The sequence below is a fragment of the Tupaia chinensis genome, unplaced genomic scaffold (genome assembly GCF_000334495.1).
Source record: "Tupaia chinensis unplaced genomic scaffold, TupChi_1.0 Scaffold149658_1, whole genome shotgun sequence".
Lineage (NCBI taxonomy): Eukaryota > Metazoa > Chordata > Mammalia > Scandentia > Tupaiidae > Tupaia > Tupaia belangeri.
Genome location: NW_006209503.1, coordinates 608,130 through 626,543, shown reverse-complemented (window position 1 = coordinate 626,543; position 18,414 = coordinate 608,130). Strand labels below are relative to the sequence as shown.

Below are 18,414 nucleotides of genomic sequence, written 5' to 3'. Positions count from 1 at the left end.
AAACTGGTTTCTTGAACACATTCTAATTCTGCACAGTGATTGGGCCTGGGATCTATTACCTGAGGTTTACCTGATTCTCTAGTGAAATTTATACATTCCTTATTATTTAGTGACTTGTTTGGAGTGGGGACAGGATGCTGGGGGAGTGGAGGAGAACCCTCACTAAATGAGTGTCCGGTGGTTAGAAAAAGAAGAAAGTGCGGGCTGAGGTAGCGAGGTCACTGGACTGGGTACAGCTTCACGTCTGCCCGCGTGAACCAGTGTAAAGGGCTGTCTGATGGACTCGAGTGCAGCTACTGTGATTGGCTGTAACCTAGCAACTCACTAAGGAAGCAGACCTCCAGTGGGGTTGTGGTTTGCCCTGGGAATGAAGCAGTACGGAGGCTTTCTCAGGCCAATATACCCCAACAGCTTTTTCTCTCCCCAGTCCCTCTCTCTTCACTCCACCCGTCTCCCTCTCCCTTTCGTTTATCTAGCTAACACTTCTGAGAGGTTTGCAAGCCACAGCACCTTGCTGGGCCCAGAAGGGTGTAAAGACTATCCAGTCCTTGTCTACAAGTGGCCAGCACAGCAGGGGAGCCAGGGAGGAAGCCGAGAGTAGACAGGGAAAGTGTTACCCGGGAGAAAGATGTTTAAATCTGGCTTTTGAAAATAGGTAAGAGGGCCAACTGGTGGCCTGGTGGTTAAGGTGACTGGATCTCACATGGCCGATGGCACGGTTTGAGTCTCAGACTGGTGGCTTGAAAAAACACGGAGAGTGGGGACCAGCAGTTAGCGTAATGGCTATGTCACTGAACTCCCATGTAGCCAACCATGGTTCAAGTCCCCGACCTGGTAGCTTAAAACTCACGCCAGGCACTTGTGCGTGCGTGCCCAAGATCATGAGAGGAGAATGGAGGAGAAGGGATTGCGGTGTGGTCATCCCTCCTGGGGGGTGATTTATCGCTTTCTGTCTCTCTGTCTCTCTCTGTGTGTCTGGTGAGCACACGCGCCCTATAGCAAACAAACAAACGAAAAAAACCTCTCCAAAAACACACATTAATACACACACAAAACCCCCACAGAGAGTGCACGTGTGTGTTCAAAATCCGGGAAGGAGGGAGAAATGAAGGAGAAAGGCCTGGGCGTGGTCGTTCCCCGAGGGTGCTTGCTCCTTTCTCTCCCTGGTGAGTGCATACATTCTCTAGCATCCATATTCTTTGAAAGGACAGATCATGGTTTCCCGAGCAGAGAAGGCAGGGGAAGGCCAAGAGCAGAGGGTAGGGTTCTGTGCTTCAGGCCATGGGCTTTGCCCTCTGTCCTAGCTCCCTCCTCCGCCCTCCTCCTGCCTGCTGAGCACTGCCTGGCCGCTGATGGGAAGCAAGGCCTAGCCTCCGTCCAGGAAGAGGAGTTCTGGTCAGGCCTGCATCCAGCTTTCTCTTCCTTTTCCTTCTTTCTTTTTTCCCTTTCTCTCTTTCTTTCTTTCTTTCTTTCCTTCTTTCTTTCTTTTTCTTTAAGGATTATTTTTCATTGTATTTATTATCATTTTTAAATTTGGCCAGAGAGAGAGAAAAGGAAAGCGAGAAAACAAGCTGCCAGGTCCAAGACCCAAACTGCAGTCGCCATGTGGGTGTCCAACACCCCAACCTCGATGCCACCGAGGATTCCAAAACTACAAGTGGCTTCTGGAAGCACTGCTGCCTGCTCATGGGGGCTGTGAAGCTATGAAACAAAGCAGTAATTCTCAGCTGGCTTTGGGCCAGAATCACCTGTAGTTTGTTTTGGGTTTTGCTGTCATGCAGATTTCCTGGCCCCACCCTTCATGTGTTTTGATTCACTGACTCTGGGGTGGGGCCTCTGCAATTGGCGTGGTCTGCTTCACAGCCTTGGGGTAGAAATATTGTCACATCATCTTGTTTTCCCAATTCCACACTAAAGAGAACACGTGCTTGATTGCGGGAAGCCCAGAATCCCCCAGGAAAGCTTCTTACCTACCTCGAGTTTTCTTTTCTATCGTTTTTTAAAAATAATTATTTATTTAATTGTATTTATTGTTATCTTTTTCTCACGGTGCTTAGTAAGTGGTAGCTGTTGCTGCCAGGACATCAGGACCTGGTAGCTGGGGACGTGGGCTCCAGAACTGAACTGCCTGGGTGGTCCAGCAGCCTGGCAGCCCCCTGAATTTAGTCTCCTTCTCTGTACAAGAAGAGTGGTAACCACTCTGTCACACAACTGTGATGAGATGTGACGAAACGAATGCGGAAGGGGAAGGCACTGTGACCACGGCTGGGCAAAAGCCACCACAGAAATCTTAGCAGTTATGAGCACCTCTGCTGTGACTTCTCCCCACCTCATGGTGTCGCTGTTGGACACTGGTCCCACCAGTCCTCACCTGGCACCTGCCAGTGCTCCTAACAGCCTCTCATGCTGGCTATGGCCCTTCAAGGAGAGACCATTGCCCTTGCTCTTTGTTACCCCTGGCCCAAGGAGTGTCCACCTGGGCTCCTGCTACAGCTGTTCAGCTCTACAGCCTCCTCCAGGGCACCAGCTGGCCTGGGCGTGCTGGGCCAGACTGGATCCCAGCCCTGGGGCGCTGTGACCTGAACCTCCACTCTCACCTCTTCCCCAGCCATCCACCCTACGGTCCGCAGCTTTACCTTGGCCACCTGGAGCCTCCCGGGTCTGTTCTTTTCTTTTCAGAGCGCCTGGGCATGTACCCTCACAAGACAGAGAGGGAGAGAGACCGACACCCCGCAGTGGGAGGAGTCACGCCAGAACTCCTCCTCCATGTCTCCTCTTGTTGGGCTTTGGGACACATGTGCACAGCCACCTTGGTGAGTTTTTTGAGCCACCAGGGCTGAAATTCAAACCGCAGTTGGCCAGTTTCCTTAACTACAAGGCTACAAGGCTGGCCCAAGGTTATTTTTTAAAAGGAAATTATTCTGGTAAGTTCTGGCATCCCTTACCCCCTTCACTCAGAACTGCCCTCTGTGGCCACGTGATTCAGCCCTGAGAGGTGATGGGCCCACACCCACACACGGAGCCACTGCCTGGGGTGCTCAGGGCATTTACAGCCTCTTCAGAGAGGAAGGAAAATCCCCTCCAGGTGTCCTCTCTGCTTAACAACTACAGTCTGTGTCATTCAAAAAAATATAGGAGGCATGCTTTTAACATACAGCTAAGGTAGCAAACCACTGAAGTGAGAGAACTGAGATGAAAACTCACCCCTACAAGCGGGAAGCTGTGAGCGCGTTCCCCGAGGCTGCCGTTCCTCAGGCCGTTTCCATCCTAGACCGTGGAGCTACACCAGTGCTCAGAGGCCGGCGGGTCCAGGGACCTTCACCCCGGACGCGGCACAATCAGCGAGGCGGTCTGCGTGGAATACAGGCCCACTGGGCCGGCTGGTGGAATGATGGTTAGGGCAGCCAGGTCCCTAGGAGCAAGTCCTGGCCTTGATGGCTTGAAAAACACACCAGGAGTATGTACGTGCCCAAAATTCCAGCAGGAGAGAGAGATGAAGGAGAAGGGAGTGCAGTGTGACCATTCCCCATAGGAGGTGTTCTCTCTCTTTCTCTCATGCATGCATCTGCAAAATTAAAAAAGAAAAAAAAGAATACAGAGTTTCAGGTCTCAGTTCCTGATTAGTAAGCCATCAGTGTGTGTAGGGGTGGGGAAGGGGGAGAATCAACCCCTGTCCCGCTGACATACCATAATGAGAGACCCCAGGGTGGGGAGCTTGTGGGCAACTCAGTGACAGACAAAGGTGACCTCTGAGATCACATCAGTGGTGAGAGCGTTCTCATCAAATCACAGCTCTCAGAGTTAGACCTCAAATCTCCACAGATAATGTCCTCTGTGTGGCTATCAGGGCTTATTCCCGGAGACAGGATGCTGTCCGAAGCAGGAGCCCCACGCCAGAGCACTGTGTGGGAGCGAGGTGGACCCATGGGAATGCAAGCCGGGGAGACAATGGCTGCTCGGTCGGCAAGGAAAGCCTCACGCTCCGATGACCTCATGGCTCTTTTCTGCCGCCGGTGACTGGCCACTCCCTTCCCCTCTGCCCACCTCCACCCACAGGCATATCAGACAGATGACCACATGCGCTCAGGGGAAAAGTGTTCCCCATCGATAACACACATTCTCACGTGCCCAGGCCGCCGCCCCGACCTCATGCCCCGCGTGTCCCGAGATGTCAGGATGAATGAGGTCAGCGCCGAGCGGGCAGTCTCTCCCTGGAGACCCAGGAGTTTGAGAAAAGCTGCCAACGAGCACATGCCTGGTCATACCTTGAATTCTTTGTGTGAAACCTCTAGCTCCAGCAACTTGGGCCACATGCGTCCCCTGGTTCGCTGCGTGTAATGCTGGTTTTCCGCACAGTGCTTACCAAGAGAGGGAAAAGAAAATTTCCCCATCTCCCTAGAGGGGTTCAGCAAGCCAGGAATTAGGGAAGGGCTGAATCAAGTGGGACTCAAATGCAGCTCCCATGCTGTGCTTTCTAGCAGTGAGACCCTAAGGGATCTCCTCACTCCCGGTGTTTTCAGACAGTGTTAAAGAACTTGGAGTGGGCTGGCTCTGTAGCCTCATGGTTATGGGAGCCAGATTTCACACGGCTGACCCCAGTTCCAATCCCAGCCCTGGAGGCTTGGAAAACAGGCTGGGCATGTGTGTTTGTGTGCCCTGAAATCCCAACAGGATGGAGAAATGGAGGAGAAGGGATCGTGGCGTGCTTTACCCTTTCTCTGTCTCTCTTTTTTCTCTGTCCAGCACAGGCACCTTGTGGCAATTAAAAAAAAAACCCAAAACTTGTACTTTTTACCCTTTCTCTGTCTCTCTTTTTTCTCTGGCTAGCGCAGGCACCTTGTGGCAATTAAAAAAAAACCCCAAAACTTGTACACTAGGAGCCAGTCTCCAGGATATCACTATTTGCAAAAAAACCCCGAAGAGATGTCCAGAGAAGGCCCTTTCCCCACAGTACTACTGCGCTCTCAAACCTCTGACCTCTTCCCAACCCTCTCAGGCCTCCTACTTGCTAAATATTTGGGATCTGAAACAATGGCCTTCACTGAAGCAGCAGTGGGCAGTTACTGGGAAGTCACGTGGTTGTCCGAATTGAACCAATTTGTCAAAGACCATTTTCCTTTCACTCATCACCTCCTCCACACCCCTCGATAAGATAGGGTCCCCAGAGCACAATAATCCTTTCCTGAGATACAATTTACTGGCTCCTGAGAAAAGAAACAACAGCGAGCTAATTTGGGCTTTTCTGAGACTAAAGCGCACAGGCCCTGTCCTGTTGGAGGAAGCCAGGGTGGGCCCGTTGCGTTCCTCCAGGGTATCTGCTGGATCGCCAGGGATTCGGAGAACAATGTGGGGGCGGGATGGGAACAGTCCCAGCTCTGGCTGCGTGAAGCTTTGCCTGGGCTCTGTAGCCTTCTCTAAAATGACAGCCCATAGCTTCAGACTTTTTTTTTTTTTTTAATTAAAACAGCACATTCCTCTGCATCCCTCCTCAACTAAATTATTAATGAAGCGTGTACACCTGCTGGCTTACGTGCTAAGGGTTTGCTACAGACCTGGTTGTGGTCCTTGAAGCTCTCGGAGCTCTGTGCATCCTCTAGAATTGCAGGGAAACATTGGCAAGCCTCTGTACCTTTTCTGGGGCATTCCTTGACTTTCTCTGACTCTCAGAGGGATTGGTGATTTCAAAATGGTGTGCATCTCTAGAAGGCACGCTCCCCTTTGATGTCAATGCTGGCCTAATTTTAATGTGCATTACTATCATTCGGGTGTCTGTCCTGTTAAAATGTAGGCTGTGATTCAGAAGGTCTGGGTGAGACTGAAGACTCCACGTTTCCTTTTATTTTCTTTCTTCTTTCTTTCCTTCTTTCTTTCTTTCCTTCTTTCTCTCTTTCCTTCTTTCTTTCTTTCTTTTTTTTTTTTTAATTGCCAGAGTGTGCATGTGCTTGCCAGAGAGAGACACACACACAGAGAGAGAGAGAGAGAGAGGGAGGAATTACCTCCAATGGGTCGTGGTCAAGCTACAATCCCTTCTCCCTCATCAGTCCATCCTGCTGGGATTTTGGACATGCACACACATGCACCTGGCATGTTTTTCAAGCCATCAGACATAGGGTTCAAATTGTAGCTGGTCATGTGGGATTTGGCTTCCTAATTACTACCGGCTACAAAGCCAGCCTGAGTCTGGGTTTCCTAGAGTTGCAAGGGGCATGCAGCTACTCGGTGACATCCTCACATCAAAGCTGAAAAGGCTAGAAGTCCCCCAAGCACCTTACGGCACTGGAAGGGGTTCACTCAGTGTTGCTGTGTCTCCCTGGCACTGAGCTGATTTAGTGTTACGCTCATGCCTTAATGGGGAAACTCATTTAAACTCCCAGGTGCTTCAGATATTCTTCTTCCTCCTCCCTTTTCCTCCCCAGGCTAGCTGGCTCCTCCTCGGCCTCTCCACAGATGGCTGGCTTCTGTTTTTCTGAGTTCCCATACAGGTATGAGATTGAGACCTGTCTCTTGCTGACACTGAAACATCAACAAACCTCCAAATATATGGTGGACCGAAGTAGTCAGATATGACAACCAGAGATATCAATACAACCGTCCAGAGACTGTGACATGTCTACAGGTATCCTGTCCCAGGGTCACACTAATCACCTAACCACAGCCCCTTTTCTCTTAAGTCCCGGTAAAAGCTCCTCGCCCCCACTCTTCAGGCCGGTGCAGCTCTCTGCATCCAGCCCCTTTCCATTACGGAGAGTGAATAATTCTTTTCTACTGCTTCTTCTCTGAGTTTGTGAATTCTTTCACAGCCCATGACCAAGGCCATGGAGGTCACTCCAACAAAGGTGATGCCAGAGCTTCTAGGGATGTGGTGGCTGCTGGTCTGAAGGTCACACTTGCAAGTAGCAAAGCTTGATGGCAGACAGCGGTTTACTCTTCCTGAGCTGGTACCATGACTGCGGCCTCCTACCTGGTCTCCAGACCACCATCCTACTGCCACCAGAGTGATCTCATGGCACACTTCTAGTTACTTTCTTCCCCTTCCTGAAAATGTGCTGTGTCCCTGTTGGCTTATGTTAGGCCAGAGCCTGGGCAGCTTGGATGTGGGGGTGGGATGCCACGCCAGAGTCGGCTGATGCAACCGGGATTTAGTCTGTCCTCACACCTGTGCTGCACTCGGATCTAACCCAGATGTAGCACACGGGGCTCTACTCTGCACACGGCACCAAACCCTATGTGGCACAGTAGTCTGCTCTTCTCCTAAACCATTGCCATACATGGACTGTTTCTACCTCTAAGACATTCCCCCTCCCTATACCCTTATAAGAATCACTAAACCCTGCCCTAGGGCACAATTTCTCCTCCCCCCCCTCCGCCCCCATCACACTAGTGAACCTTGCCCAGGAGTGTTTCCAATAAAGGCTCTATTTCTATTTTCATGCATGGTCGGCCCATTTCTTACAGCTTACATGCTGAGTAGACTCCTTGGAACCCATAAACAAGATGTTCTATAACTTGTCTCCATTCTTTTCTCTGATTGTCCTGTTCCGTAAGCAATTAACCCATCCATGAGGACAACATGAGAGCAAGGACTTAGGAGTCTGCCCAGTGTCTGAATCCTGTTTCTGCTATTTTCTGGCTTCACACCCTCCTGCACTGTGCTGTCTTCACCTATAGAATAGGCATAACAATGCCTGCCTCATGGAATAATCCAGAAGAGCAAATGAGATGGTGTATGTAACACACATAGCAAGGGCTTTGCCCTAGTAACTGCTCAATAGCCTGTAGCTGTCATGACAAGCAAGATGTGCCTGGAGTTTCCATGTGCTCACATGGTCCCCTGCATGGACCACTCCTCCATAAAACGTCTATAACCTTCTCCTTGAGCCCTGTCTGAGCCACCCTCGTCACCACCCAATTTTCGCTTCAATGGCAACACTGTGAATGATTTCTTTCTCTAATCTGCCCACAGCAATGCCTGACATAGTTTTTTGGGCACCTATTAATAATATTTACTAGTAGGGCCAGCAGGCGGCATGGTGGTTAAGGGCATTGGACGCCTACATGTTTGACTGAGGTTCGAGTCCCGGACCTCACAGCTTGCTTTCTCACTTTCCCCCCTCTCTCTCACCCTGTCCATCTCTGGTCAAATTAAAACAAGTAAATAAATAAATGAAGTGAAATAAAAATAAATAAATAAAGTAAAATAAAAATAATTATTAAAAAAACTTACTAGTAAAGTTATATGCAACTAAGTTGTGTCCTTAGTTCTTTTTGCTGCATGTGTGTATATAACATACCTGTAACACCCACTCCTTTGCTACAGTGAATATATGGCTTGCTGTGGTTTAAATGTTTGTGTACCCTCCAAAACTCACATGGAAACGGATATCTCAACGCATTGTATTGAAAGGTGGAGCCTTTAGGAGGTAACTGGGAATGCCATTAGTGAACCCGTGTGCAAACTCAGTTTCTCCCTTGTGAACTTTCTCCCCTCTGTCTGTGTGACATCTAGCGCCATCTCTGGGGACTGGATGTTTGCCAGACCTGAGCCCCAGCAGCTTGATCTTGAACTTGTCAGTCTCTTGAGCTGTGAGAAATAAATTTATATGACTTAGAACTTATCCAGCTTCAGATTTTTTTACAGTAGGACAAATGAACTAAGGCATATGTATTAGTCTATAACTGAAGAGCTTAATTCAATTATTTTTCCCTCCCAATTTAATTTATTGTTTAATCATATCTGTGACTTCTGTCCTGACAAGTTGTAGTGCTTGAGGGAATGAATCGCCTAGTATGGGCATTACCTTGTACTGGAAGTCACTCGACAAATACGAGGGGACATCAGAACATTCATAGGGAAAAAAAAAGGAATGAAAAGAAAAAGAAAAATGATAAGCTTGGGGCCAGCAGGTGGTGTAGTGGTTATGGTGCTGGACTCCCGCCATGGCTAACGCAGTTCCAGTCCTGGACCTAGTGGCTTGAAAATCATGCCAGGCGCACTTGCATGAGTGCCCAAAATCCCAGGAGAAAAACGGAGGAAAAGAGATTATGGTGTATCCATCCTCCCTAGGGTGTTATTTCTCACTTTCCCTCTCATTATCTCTCTCTCTCTCTAGTGACACGCATAACCTGTGGCAAAAACCTTAAAAAAAAAAAAAAGAAAAAGAAAAAGAAAGAAAATGATAAGCATTAGGGCCAGCTGTGGCCTGGTGGTTGAGATGGCTAGATTCCCACGTGGCCAACCATGCAGCTGAATCTTAAACACAGCAGTGTGAAAAACATACTGGCACACATGTGTGTGCACACGTACAGGAGGGAGGGAGAAATGGAGGAGAAGGGATCGCAGCGTGGCCGTGCTCATGAGAGGTGCTTTCTTGCTTTCTCTCTTTTTCTCTCTCTCTTACTATTTCTCTCAAGTGAGTGCATGTGTCCTCTGGCAAAAATCATATATACATATAATTTCTCAACATAAGCTCCATCAAGTTCAAGCTATTTTTCTAAGTAATGACGTCAGATATTGAGTCCATTCCTAAAGAACTGAGGGTCCTGGGATTTAACCATGTCAATACTAGTATTTTTACATAATGAACTGGAGAAAAATGGGTGTCCTTTAAAGATTTTTTTATGACGAAGAAACAAAAAGAAGTCAAAGGAGCCAAATTAGGGGCTGGCTAGTGGTTAAGGGAGCTAGATCCTACGTAGCCGACTCTGCGTATCAAATCCTGCCCCAGCGGCTTGAAAAACAGCCGGGGTGTATGTGCCCACATGCCCCAAGTCCCAAGAGGATGAAGACATGAAGGAAGGACTGTGACTCAACCACACCCCACTAGGGGCCTTTCTCTCTCTCCCCCTCTCTGTCAAGCACACACACCCTCTGTCAATAAACAATCAAACAAAAAGGCACCCAAATCAGGACTGTAAGATAGGTGCCCAATGATTTCCCATCAAATTCTCATAAACCTGCTCTTATTTGATGAGAAGAACGGGCAGGAGCATTGTCATAGTGGGGAATTCTCTGGTGACGTTTTCCTGCTAAAGTGTTCGCTAACTTTCTCAAAACACTCTTGCAATAAGCAGATGTTACCATTCTTTGTTCCTTCAGAAATTCAACAAACAAAATGCCTTAAACATAGCAAAAAAAAAAAAAAAAAAAAAGTGTTGCCGTGACCTTTACTCTTCACTGGCCCCCTCTGGCTTTGACTGGATCACTTCCTCCTCTTAGCAGCCGTTGCTTTGATTGGCTTTGTCTTCAGGAGCTCACTGGTAAAGCCATGTGTCACCTCTCATCACGACTCTTCGGAGGAATGCGTCAGGATCTTGATCCCATGTGTTCAGAATTCCCATTGAGAGCTCTGCTTTTGTCTGCCCCTGATCTGGTTGTAAATGTTTTGGCAGCACTCGTCAGGCAGAAAGTTGGCTCAACTTGAATTTTCAGTCAGCGTTGTGTAAGCTGAACCCGCTGAAATGTCTGTGGGCTATCGTCTCTGCTGTTAATCATCAGTCTTCTGTAATTAGGGCATGGACAAAATGAATTATTTCCTCACTCATTGATACAAACGGTCTCTTGCTACAGGTGTCGTTTTTGACATTGTCTCATCCTCCCCCCCCGCCTGTTTTTGTTTGTTTGTTTGTTTTTGAGAGAGAGAGAGATTTTTGCTATCAGGCAAAGTCTATGCGAGCCTTTTTCAAAATACATATTTTCCAGCTCAGCCCAAAGTGTGGTGGTTAAAGCAGCTGGATCTTACATAGCCAACCACATGTTAGAGTCCTGAACCCGGTGGCTTAAGAAACACGCCAGGCACATGTGTATGTACACCCAGAATCCCAAAAGGAGAGAAAAATAGAGAAGAGATTACAGTCTGACCATTCCACATGGGGGAGAGGGGGAGGGGGGCAGTGCTTTTCTCTCTCTCCCCACCATGAGCTCGCACGCACTCTGGTAAAAAAATTTTTTTAAATGTGTGTTTTCCATGATCATTTTGAAGACTCTTCGTATTTATGTACTGGGTATAATGAATGATAGTATTTACTTCTCTGTGCCAGGTATAATAAATGACAGTAACGGCAATCTGCTCATTTGCTTTGCAACAACATAGACGCAAGCAGCTGTCCTTGGCTCTCAGACAGCTTCTGCTACCCAGGAGAGGACAGGGCCTGTACACTAGTGTCCACCCTCAGGGAGCCGTAAATATCAGAGATGCTCTAACCCAAAAAGATAAAGCAACCACTTCCTGAAAGGTCCACAGCAGTTACCCACCTGGGCAAGGATCTCCTGGCTCAGTTTCCTCACTCCCAGTGGTTTCAGCAGACTACCCCAGTTCCTTGCAAAATTAACCCTTTTGAATACCTGTGTTCCCACCCAAGCCTCAATTCCCTAATAATAACGACCCCCATTCAAGCGGCTTACAAAGATCTCTCACCTACATTAATGAAACTGATCTTTGTGATAACCCTAGAGGCAGACAAAGCAGCCTTCTAGATCCCCATTTTGAAGCTGAGGTACCAGAAGTTCAGGGGAATTAAGAGATTCAATCAAGGTCTTGTACCAAATAAATAAAACACTAAAAACCAGAGCCAGACCTACTGACTGTTGATCTATCAATCCTTCCTGCTGCTACAGAATCTTGGATCTCTTAGTTAGGAAAAGAGCAGAATACCAAAACAACTCCCCTGCTACTTACTCCCAGTGGGTTTCCTGGAAGAGGAGAAGGGATGCAGCTGTGGGGGACGTGGGGTGGGAGGAAGGGGAGCCCTTCCAGTGTCAATTAACCAGAGAGGAAGCCTGGGTTAAAAGATGGGCCAAGACTGTCACCTGCCCTTTCTCCCTTGTTCTGAACTCTATAGACTGCGACCAGGCCTCATGGAGCTTCCTGGACTCCTGGAGAAAACATGGCCTCTGCCACGTGGGCCTAGACAGGTGAGCTTCTCCAGAGACACATGAGTTCATTGTAGGTAGAGAGCCAGATACCAGCGGACAGCCCTGAGATAAAGGCAGCAGAACATGAGCTTCTTCAAGCACAGCTGATCAGAGGATGCAACCAGACTCTCTCCAAGGACTCCTTCCTGCCACCCAGCTACTGCTCCAGGAGAGGAAGGCTGATCTCATGTTTATTTCTTTACTACCTAAGCTTTCTTCAAGGATTTTGGGGAACATTGTTATCCTCCTTCCTGCTGTTCCACATCAACGAGATGCTTGGTCAACATCTAATTCCCAATGAGGGTGATAAACTGATGTGGGCAAAATCGTCCTTCCGGGATGCTCACACCTTCAAAGTACACACTGGACAGCAATCGGGTAATCAGATTCCTTACTGAGGGAGAAGTATGCAACCCAGATACAAGAAGCCAGCTACAATCACAGCCCTCCCCTCCTAAATACCCCTGAGAAGACCCCAGAATAAAAGGAACACCTCACCCCATTCCCAATTGCAGTCATCCTCCAACAGTGGCCCACCCAAACAGCTTTCTGGCATGGGGGTGATTTTTTTTTCTGTTAAAAAATCTTTCTTTTTTTTTCGGAGAGGTTTTTTTTTTTTTTTTTTTTGCTATGGGGCGTGTGCACTTGCCAGACAGACAGAGAGAGACAGAGAGATAGAAAGCAAGAAATCACCCCCCGGGGGGATGGCCACACTGCAATCCCTTCTCCTCCATTCTCCTCTCGTGATCTTGGGCATGCACACATACGTACCCAGCGTGAGTTTAAGCCACCAGGCCTGGGACTCAAACCACAGTCGACTACGTGGGAGTCCAGCGACATAGCCATTATGCTAACTGTTTGTCCCTCTTTTTCTTTTTTTTAAGAATTACTTTTAAAATTTTATTTATTCCATTCTTTTTTTTTTTTTCTTTTATTTGACCAGAGAGAGACACAAAGAGACAGAGAATGCGAGAGAGAAAGTGAGAAAGCAAATTATGAGGTCTGGGACTTGAACCATGGTCAGCCATGTGGGAGTGTCCAGTGCCTTTACCACCATGCCACCTGCTGGTCCCAAAAACCTTTATTTTCTATTACAACTTCTCTTTTCTTACTTTGCACACATTTGTGGTTTTTATTCTGCATCTTAGGGCAAGTCTCTGACCTTAGAGATCTGGACCCAAAAGACCAGCAGTTCACACAACGCAGCTCAGCTCCCTCCTCCAATAACAGGCTGAAGGGGGAGCAGATCCGCTTGGCAGACAAGACTTTCTATGGCAGTTTCCCTTCAGCGGTCCCTCAGTGTTTAGCAAAGCTGCATTTATTTGGGAGTTAGAGGCCCTCTATCCACCTCACTCTAGCACCTGTGATTACTGAGCTTGCTGAAGAAAAGGTGATTCTCAGGAAGGAAGAGTCAGGGGTCTAGCTGTCCCTCTCCACCTGGAGATGGTGCTCCCTTGCTACCTTTAGGGTGGAGGATGGTTTTTATTAAGGAAATCCATGAATTTTCATAGATGGGGAAGTTAGAGATTTCCAAAAATCACTCACTGGTACTTTTCAAAGATTGGGGTTCCCAAGCTTTGAGGTCCAGTCTCAGCTCAGTTGCCAGCTAACAGTGTGTGTGGAGTCAGTGCCTGCTAGCTGCAGAGAGCTACAACTCAGGCAGAGGTAAGTGATTCTCAGCTGTGAATTCATACTTGAATCATCCGGGGAGTTTTGTTTTACAAAAAAAAAAAAGAAAGAAAGAAAGAAAAAAGAAAAGAAAAAGCACCCAAGTAAGAGCCCCATCTTCAGATTCTTATCCAGTTATGCTGAGTGAGGCAGGGGAATGGGGTTTCTTACAAGGTCTCCCAGGTGATCTATTGCATAGTCAGGGTAGAAAACTCCAGGGTGGAGCAACCTCTGAGCTCTCCTGCTGAGCTGGAGAGAACCTAGGTTTCCATGTGGCCTGCATTTCACAACACATGGGGCCTCTGCAGCCTTTGGTCTCGAGGCTATGAAAGACTAGAGCAGACAGAAAACTCCAGAACTCCCACCTCCAAGTTAGCCTTTGACGTCATGGTGTTTTGCAGTTTGGCGAGTATTTATTCCTTTCTTTTGCACTTAATAACTATGGGCCAAGCCCCAGAGGGCAGGTGTTACTATCTGCATGAAGAAACAGCAGGTGGAAAGGCTGCAACTTGCCCAGGGCACACAGTGCAACACAGAGGAGTCTGGGTAGTAGAAACAGAGGTCCTTATTTGCTGAGAAAGATCCCTTCCTTTTCACCATGACTTAGCTGTCCAGAAGCAGCAGGTCTCAGCTGCAGCATCCTCTACAGGGGCATGTCTGTCCGAGGTGGTTCTGCCCTCTTACTGTCCCATGAAGGAGACAAGGGAGCACTTTCTGAGGCCACACTTCCTCTCCCGGGCTCTCGCCTGTGCTTTGGCCCCTTGACAGCATTCACATGTTTACCAAGCCCTTTCACATCTTGTCCTTTGGTTTCCCCGCCTTTGTGTTCTGGCTCAAGCTATCTCCGGCGTCTCCAGCTGCACCATTCCATCCGGAAAGGCATAGTGGCAGGAAAGCGCCCACCAGGGAATGGAGGAGGTGATGAGGAGGGAAAACGTCAGGCTTCCAGTTGTCCTGTGGGTCAGTGGAACAGCTGCAGAGGTGCTCCAGCATTCAGTCAGAGTGTGCCAAAGTGGAAACTCCTGCTGGCTCATGCACACGCGCAGCTTTCTGCTTACAGTGAGTGAGGAGACTACTTCCACTCCGAATCCACTATGTTGTGGAGGTTTTTTAGCTTTGCTCAGTGCAGTATCACTTTTGGAGCCCTTTGGTGGTTTCACTACCTTTTCCCAGTCAGCTCTAAGTCCACTGGCAGTCACAGACAGTGTATACCCAGAAACCACATCTGCTAGATGTGTAGGAAGCTAAGTGTCTAGCCCAGTGATCAGAGATCTTCGTGTGGCTTTGCTGTGCTCAGTATGGCTGGCTTTCCTCTGTGTCAGAGTTCCTCTTCTTAGAAGAACACTATTCTGGTTGGAGTACAGTCCACACTAACAGCTTTGCTTTAACTTAAAGACTTCTTTGAAGTCTTTATCACTATTTAAGGTCAATCTCTGAGTGTAAGGATTTAAACCTATGAGTTTTTTTTTTTTTTAAAGAATTATTTATTTATTTAACTTTATTTGTTATTATTATTATTTTTTTTTAATTTGACCAGAGAGAAAGAGAGAGAGAGAAAGGGAAAGTGAGAAAGCCAGCCACCAAGTGGTCAGCCATGTGGAAATCCAGCCCCTCAACCATCACACCACCTACTGGCCCTAAACCTATGAGTTTTGAGCCACACATTTTAGCTTATATCAGGGCCTGAATCCTCTCTCACCTTGTCACTTTGTCTTCGACATTTCCGCTCTCAAAACTTATACATGGTGATTGGGACCAGCAGTTAGTGTAATGACTATGTCGCTGAACTCCCATGTAGCCGACTGTGGTTCGAGTCCTGAACTCGGTGCTTAAAACTCACGCCGGGTGCGTGTGCGTGCGTGCCCAAGACCCCGAGAAGAGAATGGAGGAGAAAGGATTGCAGCGTGGCCATCCCCCCTGGGGAGTGATTTCTTGCTTTCTATCTTTCAGTCTCTCTCTGTCTGTCTGGCGAACGCATGCACCCTATAGCAAAAATCTCTCAAAAAAAAAAAAAAAAAAAGGAAAGAAAAAACTTACATAGTGATTAAATCATCTAAAACATATTTGTAATATGGACTTTTTTTTCATTTTGTTTGTTTTAATTCTGCTATACAGTACTTGTACTTGCTGGAGACAGGGAGTGAGAAAGCACCTCCCAGGAGGATGGCCAAACTGCTGTCTCTTCTCCTTCACTCTACTCTCAGGATTTGGGGCATGCACGCACACATACCAGGCATGTTTGTTTGTTGTTGTTGTTTTTCAAGAGAATTAAATCGTTTATTGATTACACATGATAATGGAAGATACACAAACTTCATTCCCATCTATTTTATCTGGTGCCATTATTCAATTTAGATATATTGCATAGGATGTGCCAACAATCATTTTGTAATAACCAAATTGTGACTGCCTGGGTGGACTTCAGGCCACAATAACTGTCAGTTCAACTACACCAATGTTTCTGAAGACAACTGGCTTCTCCACCCAAGCAGGTCGTAATGATTATTTAATTTCGAAATGGAACCTGGCACCACCCTGAAGGGATTCTAACTGCACACTGTTGGCAAGTTTACCAAGATGGCTTCAGAATAGACTAACTTTCCACAGCACATTTTTAAAAAGACACATTTATTCAGCATCATGATCAGACTATTACATTTAGTAATCAACAGCATGGGTGCAAAAAAAAAAATCTACATTAAACCCTTTGTTGGAATGCTTTACTCTTTCCACAGAACAGAACTCAAATAACCTGTTACACAATTAGTCACAAATACAGACCTCGTATTTTTTGCCCATACACATGAGTATTGTCTAAAACATGTCTTCTTTGTAGCAGCTCGGCCCTGCCACCACTGTGCTTGGCTGAGTTCACAAATCTGTTGTAACCTGTAGCTTCCCTGTCACTTCTCTAGCTCTCCTCTCCTGCTAAGCTTTGCTTCCTGGCAGTTAATTAAAACCTTCTGCCACTGCCATAGCTACTGCTGCTGCTGGAACCCCCCACAGCCTCCTTGATTTAGTCGTTTGGCTAAGTATTGGCCTCCACCTCCATAAGGGCCAGAGCTTCTGCCTCCAAAGTTGCCACCCTTCATGGGTCCAAAATTTGAAGACTGATGGTTGTAATTGCCAAAATCGTTGTAGCTTCCACCACCTCCAAAATTGCTTCCACTACCACCGCCAAAGCCGCCTCCACCTCCTCCGTTGTTATAGCTGTCATAGCTGCCACTCCCGCCATAGCCACTGTCCTGGTTCCCATAACCCTGTCCACCACTTCCATAGCCTCTGCTTCCTCCAGAGTAACCAGGGCCGCCTCCTCCATAACCACCATCATTACCAAATCCATTATAGCCATCCCCTCTTCCACCGTGTCTGCCACCACCTCGGCTGCCACCAAAGCCATCACGACCACTGAAGTTTCCTCCATGACCAAAGTTGTCATTACCACCAAAACCACCTCCTCGACCACCACCGAAGTTTCCAGAACCACTTCGACCCCCAGGGCTGGAGGAAGCACTCACCATTTCTTATTTGGACAGGGCTTTCTTTACTTCACAGTTGTGGCCATTCACGTATGGTATTTCTGAATGACAATCTTATCCACAGAGTCATGATCATCAAAGGTCACAAAAGCAAAGCCCCTCTTCTTGCCACTGCCTCGGTCAGTCATGATTTCAATCACTTCGATTTTACCAAAATAATCTCTTAGGTGATGTTCTTCAGTGTCGTCTTTAATGCCACCAACAAATATCTTTTTCACAGTTAAGTGGGCACCCGGTCTTTGAGAATCTTCTCTTGAGACAGCCCTCTTTGGTTCCACAACTCTTCCATCCACCTTGTGTGGCCTTGCATTCATGGCTGCATGCACCTCCTCCACAGTGGCATACGTGACAAACCCAAAGCCCCTGGAGCGCTGGTGTTTGGATCTCGCATTACCACGCAGTCTGTGAGCGTTCCCCATTGCTCAAAATAGCTCCTCAGGCTCTCATCGGTTGTTTCAAAGCTCAACCCTCCGATAAAGAGTTTCCATAGCTGTTCCAGCTCTTTGGGAGACTCGGACTTAGACATGATGGCAGTGAGAAGAGAGAGTTCAACGATGCTTCCCCGGCAGCGTCCACAGGCAGAAAGGAGTAATCTAACGAACATATCCTAGGCGTGTTTTTCAAGATATCGGGTACAGGACTTGTACTGCTCAGTCTCAGCCACGTGGGATCCAGCTACCCCAACCACCATGCCAGCAGCTAGTCCAGTTTTCCAATTCATACAGTCAGAAATATCAAGAACATATGTAGGGATGGTTCTTTATAAAGTATAGGATCATAAAAGGAGGGACAGAGAGAAAAAGTGAGAAAGCAAGCTGCCAGGTCCAGGACTCAAACTGTGGTTGCCGGTGTGGGAATCCAGCACCCTTAACCATTATGCCACCTGCAGGCCCCAGTGCTATTTTGATGATCACAGCTTTGTAATACATTTTGGGGTCAGGGAGTGAGACGCCTCCTACTCTGCTCTTCTCACTTTGGCAATACAGGGTCTTTTATAACTCCAGATGAGTTCTGTTTGTTTTTTCTAAATCTGTGAAGAATATCTCTGGGGAACCAGCAGTTAGCGTAATGGCTATGTCGCTGGGCTCCCACATAGTCGACCGCGGTTCACATCCCAGACACGGTGGCTTAAAACTCACGCCGGGCCCGTGTGCGTGCGTGCCCAAGATCCTGAGAGGAGAATGGAGGAGAAGGGATTGCGGCGTGGCCCTCCCCTCTGGGGGGTGATTTCTCGCTTTCTGTCTCTCTATCTCTCTCTCTCTGTCTGGCGAGCACACGCGCCCTATAGTGAAAAAC

General features: G+C 47.7%; 1 pseudogene; it reads right to left on the bottom strand.

Annotated features, from left to right (window-relative positions):
- Positions 1-16,367: 16,367 nt before the first annotated feature.
- Positions 16,368-17,659, bottom strand: LOC102497858 (heterogeneous nuclear ribonucleoprotein A1 pseudogene; annotated as a pseudogene).
- Between the last annotated feature and the right edge of the window lie 755 nt (positions 17,660-18,414).